This window comes from Girardinichthys multiradiatus, chromosome 5 (genome assembly GCF_021462225.1).
Source record: "Girardinichthys multiradiatus isolate DD_20200921_A chromosome 5, DD_fGirMul_XY1, whole genome shotgun sequence".
Taxonomy (NCBI): Eukaryota; Metazoa; Chordata; class Actinopteri; order Cyprinodontiformes; family Goodeidae; genus Girardinichthys; species Girardinichthys multiradiatus.
Window position 1 is genome coordinate 5,376,950 of NC_061798.1, and position 9,258 is coordinate 5,386,207.

The following is a 9,258-nucleotide window of genomic DNA, read 5'->3' on the forward strand; positions in this document are numbered from 1 at the left end:
ATTAGAGTCTGAGTCAACTGTAAAGCAAGACAACTATCAAGTTGTCTTGCTTTACAGTTGATTGCATTGTTTAGGAAACTGAAAACATGCACCAGGAAGTTTTAATGGACCCCAAACAAACAGGTGTGTAATCTAAGGAAGGCATGCGGTGCAGTGCCTTCTTCTTCACTGGGGAAAATTACTTTGATTGGAAAAAGGTTTAAGGCAGCTTGTCTTAATTACCGCTGTAATATTCTGGATGCACATGCAGCAGATCACGACTTAACGTTTCGCCGTTAACAGATACATAAACATCAGATCGTAGTCAACTTTGGAGACAAGGATTCTTCGAAGCAGATTAAAAAACAATCAGGTGGTCGTGCACTGTCTTCATGTGATCATAGTATGGGATCATAGCGACAAAAACAAAATGATTTTGAGAAACGATGAAAGGTGAGACATGAGCTGGTCATAGAGGATGCTTAGAGACTGCCAAGAACTGCTTACATGTACTCTGTATATCTGGATTGAAAAGTTGGGTTACAAAGAACTCTTTTCTTCCAGGTAACATTTGGATAAACATCACAGTTAGCCACTAAATGAAATAAGATCTAAACCATAAAATACATTTGAAATTAACTAAAAGTTCATGTTACCAAGATGATATGTCTCATGTTGCCTGCTTGTTGACCAGAGCAGCTGATAAAGTTGCTTCGGATGGACTCTAAACACTTAAAACTAAGAGAGTAAAGTTCCTGAGTACTTATATAAGAGTGTGTATCAAACAGACACAGGTTCATCCAAATGAGAGCTGGTCTGAACATGTTTTTGATATGAACCAAAAAGTGTCCCCTATGTCCCTGGAGATCTCCTCCTGGACTGTCTGTCTTTATAGATGTGGTCTGCCTTTGACACCTTAAGGAGTATAGTTTGTCTGCAATCTGTGGGTCTCATTTTTTTTTTGCTGTGTGTGCAACAACTTGTCACCACAGTAATTTACAGTGTTAAGCAGGGATCAAGACCTTTGCTTACTGAAAGAGTAGTCTGAGCCTCCTGTTTACTGAATGAGTAACGTTCATGCACATCCACCGCCCCCTTACTGACTTTGTGTCTGTGTTGAGTCTAACTGATCTTTGACAGGAAGTGATCCGTGTCGCTGCATACACATCAACAAACAGGACCTGAGTCTGTGGGGAGCCGGAGAAACAGAAGAAGGTGGCAGCTGAGGCAGGCGAAAAGGTTAGAGGTCGATGTGGGAGGAGACTGTTGACTGACGGCCAATACAAGCAGTGTGTCTGCCATTTGTTTGACCAGAGGCCTGTCCTGTCATCGGACCTCAGCCTGACGTTAAAGAAGAGAGGAGAAAGAAAAAAAGACTTCTTGAAGGGCGGAAACACCCAAGGCTGAGCGATGGATACAGCTGCATTGAGTGATGCCATTTTTCCTCTATACAATGCATTGCAAAAGTAATCACACAGATCAAATTTTTTTTTCCACAAATTTTAATGTATTTTATAACAATTGTTTTGATAGACCAACTCATATATTTCATAGTTTGTAGAGACATGTTTGTTAGAGAACATTAGAGAGCAAACAGCAGCACGAAGACCAAGAAACACAGCAGACAGGTCAGAGAGAAAGTTTGTAGAGACACTTAAAGCAGCGTTAGGTTGGGGCATGGTGGTGCCGCAAGGGTAAAGCACGCAATCTATGTACGGAGACTACAGTCCTGGACGCAGCCATCAGGGCCCAGAGTCCCAGCCTGTTGACCTTTGCTGCATGTGATCCTATCTCTCTCCACCCCATTTCCTGTCAGTCAACTTTCAAAATAGAGACAACTAGTGCCACAAACTATATAAAAAATTAAATACAGCGTTAGGTTATAAAACAATAACCTATGCTTTGAACATCTATCAGAGCTCTGTTCAATCCATCATCTGAAGATGAAAAGTGAGCAACCCTACCAGGACATGGAGCTCAACCTAAACTGACATGCCCGGCAAAGAAATCATTAAGCAGAGAAGCAGTGGTTCAGACTAACTCTGGAGGAGCTGCAGATAGCCAGAGCTCAGGCGGGAGAATATGTTGACAGGACACCTATTGATTGTGCACTCCAGAAATTTGGCATAAGGTGTAAGAAATAAACCATTGCTGAAAGAAAGCCAAACAAAATCTAATTAGCAGTTTGCTACAAGTCACGAAGGAGACACAGCAAACATGTGGAAGTCTGTATTGTGTTCAGTTGAAACTAAATTTAAACTTTTCAGTTTGCATATCCTTTGTATTTCAACCATTCAACTCAGTGGGGAAATATAAAAAACATAAAAAAGGTGCAATAACCTGGTGTCATAGGTCTGTACACCCTCAAACTAATACTCTTTCTAAACACTTTATTACTTAATTTCAGCAGTCAGTCTTCTTGAGTTCACGCCTCCCATCTAGTCTAGTAAATCTGATAAACCTGAAAAAGCTCAGCTGTCCTGGGAGGATTTTCCTGACATTTAGCTAAAGCCATACATTGCAGAGAGGTTAAAAAGGATCAAAATATCTCAAAGGTATCAGTCAGACAAAGATTAAAATATTCCACAGTATTATACAACATGGCACAGTTAAGACAGTTATCAATAAGATAATTGGAGAAAAACAGTAATCAAAGTGACAAAAACAGAATGATTTTCAAAACTGAGGAAATGATGTACATGAAAAGATCTACACAGAAACTTGAGCTGGTCAAAGGGGCCATACGTCTGGATTGAGAAGTTGGGTTACAAAACAGAATTCTTTATCCTTAAAAATACATCCCATCCTGGCTAAAATGTCCCAAAACCTTTTGAAGGAATGTATTATTGTCATATCGCCAAATAAGAGATTCAGTATGAGGGCAACAATTACAAAAACATAATAGCAATCTATAGGGTTTGGTGAAAACTTTTCATATTAGAGAAAACAATTCTTTGGCGAGCTTTCCAGCAGAGGTCTGGACGGACACTGAGGAAGAGAGATGAGGCGTTAATATATTGATTGGATTGGGAACTGAGTAGAAGGTGCAGGACAGGAATGAGGTGTCATACTGAGGGTGGACGACAGAGACTTTCAGTAGGAGTTAAGTCTTTCCCACGGAGGCTCCCTGTGATCCTCGGAGCAGTGGGGCTGCAGCATTGGAGGCGCTGGCTGGAGACAAGAGAGGAAGGAAGACTCATGACAGGGCCAGCTGAGAGAAGTTCCAAAGGGCCTGCTTGATTGTGACATGGAGAAACAGGGGGCTTGGTCACCAGCGGAGTCAGAGCTAGAGGATAGGAACAAAGACTTGGGTAAGCGTTCTTTCGTCTGACACAGAAGAACAATAAACCACAGTAAGGTTACCACTCTTGCAGAGATAACAACCTGACGTCTCCCTTCAGGCTCCTGCTCCCTAAGAAGCTCTCCTGATGAGCTCAACAAGGAACACCTGGGAGCTGCACCTGCTGATCACACACTGTAGGAAGAGAGGAAAATAGAGCAGCATGCAATCACCCTCCATGGGTACCACAATTATGGCCTGGTGAAACCTAAAGTAAACCTTTGGGTCACAATACAAAAAATATATTTTTTAGGGGACAGAAACAGCACTGAACATCACTAAAAGAAAAACATCTCAAAGAAAAATGGTCAGATTGCACAACTCGAAAGTAAAACCAAGTAGATGGGTGCACACTTCAAAAGAACATCAGATTTACAATCAAAATGATGAACTAGTGTATACTTTCTCCAGTTTTTGAGTATTTTGACTCTTTGACACCTATTAATTTAGATTTCTAGAGATAATGTGTATATTGTTCTATGAGTCTTGCTGATTGGACTCTGACTGACCTCCCTCGGGAGGTGTTCCTGGCACGTCCCACTGGGAGGAGGCCCAGGGGACGTCATATCATAGCACACTGCTTCATTTCAGATTGTATTTACTGTATAATATCCCATCATATCATATTGAAGCAAAGTCCCAACAGTAACATCTAACATTATCTTTGGTAATATCATCCCAGAGTTTTATTTGGCATCATAAATTGTAAATCCTGCTGTTTTTAGTGATGTTTCTGAACACACCTGCAATGCATTCCAAGAATACTTCATAGACAAGGTTTTGTCTGTCAGACAAGGTATTCCCAAGACTTCAAGTGTGGTACTGCCTGATTCTCCTGTACAGCATGTCTTTGAGAGCTTTGATTTTATTTCTATCAAAGAACTAAATAAAATCAGTCCTATTACTAAATTCTCTAGATATTGTCCCCACTAAGATAATGAAACAGGTGATTGACACCACTGTACCCTTCCTTGTTTTCTTTATTAACAGTTGTTGCAGAATGGGTACTGCCCCCACTGCCCATAAGCATGCCATGGTTAGACCATTCCTGAAATAAACCCAATCTCAGCACAGCACTGATGGTGTAGAGTTTAAGTGCTATATACAGAGAATACAGTCCTCGAAGCGGCTGTCCTGGGTTCAAGTCCCAGACCCAGTGACATTTGCCAAATGTCTCCCTCTCTCTACCCCTCTTTCCTGTCTGCCTACTGACAAAAAATAAATAAAGGCCACTAGCGCCGAAAAAATATCTTTAAAAAAAAAATTCTCGGCCCATCCATTTTGTTAAATGTCTGTCCAATTTCACATCTGTCTTTTCTGTCTAAGGTCATCGAAAAATTTGTCCGATCACAACTACAAACATATCTCTCATTGAATGAAATTGCTGACAAGTTTCAGTCATAGTACAGAGTCTGTGTTACTGAAGGTCCATAATGACATTCTCACAGCGCTAGATGCAAATAATTTACAGGGGTTGGACAATGAAACTGAAACACCTGTCATTTTAGTGTGGGAGGTTTCATGGCTAAATTGGACCAGCCTGGTAGCCAGTCTTCATTGATTGCACATTGCACCAGTAAGAGCAGAGTGTGAAGGTTCAATTAGCAGGGTAAGAGCACAGTTTTGCTCAAAATATTGAAATGCACACAACATTATGGGTGACATACCAGAGTTTACGTCTTGCTGGCACGTCTTGCTAGCACATCTTGCTGGCGCATCTGTGACCAAGACAGCAAGTCTTTGTGATGTATCAAGAGCCACGGTATCCAGGGTAATGTCAGCATACCACCAAGAAGGACCAACCACATCCAACAGGATTAACTGTGGACGCAAGAGGAAGCTGTCTGAAAGGGATGTTTGGGTGCTAACCTGGATTGTATCCAAAAAACATAAAACCACGGCTGCCCAAATCACAGCTGAATTAAATGTGCACCTCAACTCTCCTGTTTCCACCAGAACTGCCCGTCGGGAGCTCCACAGGGTCAATATACACAGCCGGGCTGCTATAGCCAAACCTTTGGTCACTCATGCCAATTCTTAACGTCGGTTTCAATGGTGCAAGGAGAGCAAATCTTGGGCTGTGGACAATGTGAAACATGTATTGTTCTCTGATGAGTCCACCTTTACTGTTTTCCCCACATCCGGGAGAGTTACGGTGTGGAGAAGCCCCAAAGAAGCGTACCACCCAGACTGTTGCATGCCCAGAGTGAAGCATGGGGGTGGATCAGTGATGGTTTGGGCTGCCATATCATGGCATTCCCTTGGCCCAATACTTGTGCTAGATGGGCGCGTCACTGCCAAGGACTACCGAACCCTTCTTGAAGACCATGTGCATCCAATGGTTCAAACATTGTATCCTGAAGGCGGTGCCATGTATCAGGATGACAATGCACCAATACACACAGCAAGACTGGTGAAAGATTGGTTTGATGAACATGAAAGTGAAGTTGAACATCTCCCATGGCCTGCACAGTCACCAGATCTAAATATTATTGAGCCACTTTGGGGTGTTTTGGAGGAGCGAGTCAGGAAACGTTTTCCTCCACCAGTATCACGTAGTGACCTGGCCACTATCCTGCAAGAAGAATGGCTTAAAATCCCTCTGACCACTGTGCAGGACTTGTATATGTCATTCCCAAGATGAATTGATGCTGTATTGGCTGCAAAAGGAGGCCCTACACCATACTAATAAATTATTGTGGTCTAAAACCGGGTGTTTCAGTTTCATTGTCCATCTCCTGTAGTTGTGCTTGTGATGTAAGACCTCACAGCTGCCTTCGACACTCTAGATCACGCAGTTCTCATTTCCTGTCTGGAACACTGTGTCGACCAGCGTGGTCCAGTGCTTAAATGGTGTGCCTTGTATCTGACTAGTAGATCTTTTTCAGTGATGCTTGATGACTTCACCTCTAAAAAGCCCCTTAGACCTCTAGCGTGCCAACAAGGCTCAATATTTGGACCAGTTCTGTTCGCCCTCTATCGGCTGCCACTACGACCTATCATTTCCAAACACGATGTCACTTTTAATTTTTACACTGATGATGTACACATTTACATATCAGTGAAACAGAATGACAGGAATGCTCTTGGCTCTTTGCATAATTGTCTGTCTGATATCAGACAATGGTTATCACAGAATGTCCTGCACTTAAATGAAGGGAAAACTGAGTACATTGTATTCAGTTCTAAACTACCTTGCCATGCCTCTTAGTTTTGGCTCCTTCTCCCCTCCATTCACTTTAGCTGTGGGGACTGTTTGACAGTGCCCTTATGTTTGACAAACAAGTGAACTCAGTGGTCAAGGCAAGCTTTTTTCAGTTAAGGGCTGGACTACTGTAATGCCCTCTATACTGGAACCAGTCAGTCCATTCTCCACAAGCTTCAGCTCGTACAAAACCCAGCTGCTCAACTTCTCTTCAATGCTCCTAAACAAGCCCACATCATTCCCATTTTGTCTTCTCTCCACTGGCTTCCAGTACGCTTTAGGATAGACTTTAAGGTCCTGCTGTTTGTTTTCAAGGCCATCCATCACCTTACTCCAGCTTACCTGTCCAAGCTTTTAACTGTTCGCCACCACATTAGGGCTTTGCGCTCATCTGAGCATACAACTCTGCATGTCCCCAGAAGTGCGAAAAATGGGGGTATTGTTCGTTTGCTGTTTTTGCTCCTAAGCTGTGGAATTCATTGCCAACAGAGCTATGTTCCATCACTGAGCTAGGGGTTTTCAAATCACAGCTAAAAACGCAACTGTTTAGACAGGCATTTCACTCATAGTATTACTTAGGTGTGGTTAATACTTTACATGTCACTTATCTGGATGTTTCCATCTAGAATAATAGCTTTAATTTTTTTTCTAAAATCTTTTATATCTTTTTACATTTTTCAATTGTGCTACAATGTATTTTTATTTATCTATTTTCCTTCTTTTTTACTTTTACCTCTTTTTGTCTTGATATCTTCTTGTTTTTATATTGACATGCAAAGCAGTTTGAGCACTGTCTGGATTGTTGAAAAGTGCTATATAAATAAATTTTGATTCATTGACATTGTTTTATGTCATATCATATATTTTATTAAATCATATTGTATTTTATTTTTGAAATTGAATTGCATTGTGCCTGAATTAAATAAAGTTAAAAAGCCTGTAAATATCATTGTAAGCAACATACAGGTCCTTCTCAAAATATTAGCATATTGTGATAAAGTTCATTATTTTCCATAATGTAATGATGAAAATTTAACATTCATATATTTTAGATTCATTGCACACTAACTGAAATATTTCAGGTCTTTTATTGTCTTAATACGGATGATTTTGGCAAACAGCTCATGAAAACCCAAAATTCCTATCTCACAAAATTAGCATATTTCATCCGACCAATAAAAGATAAGTGTTTTTAATACAAAAAACGTCAACCTTCAAATAATCATGTACAGTTATGCACTCAATACTTGGTTGGGAATCCTTTTGCAGAAATGACTGCTTCAATGCGGCGTGGCATGGAGGAAATCAGCTTGTGGCACTGCTGAGGTCTTATGGAGGCCCAGGATGCTTCGATAGCGGCCTTTAGCTCATCCAGAGTGTTGGGTCTTGAGTCTCTCAACGTTCTCTTCACAATATCCCACAGATTCTCTATGGGGTTCAGGTCAGGAGAGTTGGCAGGCCAATTGAGCACAGTGATACCATGGTCAGTAAACCATTTACCAGTGGTTTTGGCACTGTGAGCAGGTGCCAGGTCGTGCTGAAAAATGAAATCTTCATCTCCATAAAGCTTTTCAGCAGATGGAAGCATGAAGTGCTCCAAAACCTCCTGATAGCTAGCTGCATTGACCCTGCCCTTGATAAAACACAGTGGACCAACACCAGCAGCTGACACGGCACCCCAGACCATCACTGACTGTGGGTACTTGACACTGGACTTCTGGCATTTTAGCATTTCCTTCTCCCCAGTCTTCCTCCAGACTCTGGCACCTTGATATCCGAATGACATGCAGAATTTGCTTTCATCCGAAAAAAGTACTTTGGACCACTGAGCAACAGTCCAGTGCTGCTTCTCTGTAGCCCAGGTCTGGGGAATGCGGCACCTGTAGCCCATTTCCTGCACACGCCTGTGCACGGTGGCTCTGGATGTTTCTACTCCAGACTCAGTCCACTTCTTCTGCAGGTCCCCCAAGGTCTGGAATCGGCCCTTCTCCACAATCTTCCTCAGGGTCCGGTCACCTCTTCTCGTTGTGCAGCGTTTTCTGCCACACTTTTTCCTTCCCACAGACTTCCCACTGAGGTGCCTTGATACAGCACTCTGGGAACAGCCTATTTGTTCAGAAATTTCTTTCTGTGTCTTACCCTCTTGCTTGAGGGTGTCAATAGTGGCCTTCTGGACAGCAGTCAGGTCGGCAGTCTTACCCATGATTGGGGTTTTGAGTGATGAACCAGGCTGGGAGTTTTAAAGGCCTCAGGAATCTTTTGCAGGTGTTTAGAGTTAACTCGTTGATTCAGATGATTAGGTTCATAGCTCGTTTAGAGACCCTTTTAATGATATGCTAATTTTGTGAGATAGGGATTTTGGGTTTTCATGAGCTGTATGCCAAAATCATCCGTATTAAGACAATAAAAGACCTGAAATATTTCAGTTAGTGTGCAATGAATCTAAAATATATGAATGTTAAATTTTCATCATTACATTATGGAAAATAATGAACTTTATCACAATATGCTAATATTTTGAGAAGGACCTGTATGCAGCAATCCTCTGTCAGTTTACCTCTGAGGTTTGATGTAAAAGTTTGATAAAGTGCCAACAACACTGCACGCTGCATGCAAGTGTGTTTTCATATTCTAGAGCACAGTGGATTCAAGCTCCATATTCTTCTATGTATAATTTACTTTCCACTAAACATCACCAGGAAAGACATCTGCTGTCTAAAAGCCATGGCGCCCA

The 9,258-nt window shown here is 41.8% G+C and overlaps 1 long non-coding RNA gene across 1 annotated transcript; it reads right to left on the bottom strand.

The window, feature by feature from the left end:
* Positions 1-2,010: 2,010 nt before the first annotated feature.
* On the bottom strand, positions 2,011-3,449 carry LOC124869060. The gene is made up of 3 exons (XR_007038471.1): positions 3,364-3,449; positions 3,051-3,265; positions 2,011-2,967 (listed from the first exon to the last, which is right to left on the bottom strand). It is a non-coding gene; the product is annotated as an uncharacterized LOC124869060 (long non-coding RNA).
* Between the last annotated feature and the right edge of the window lie 5,809 nt (positions 3,450-9,258).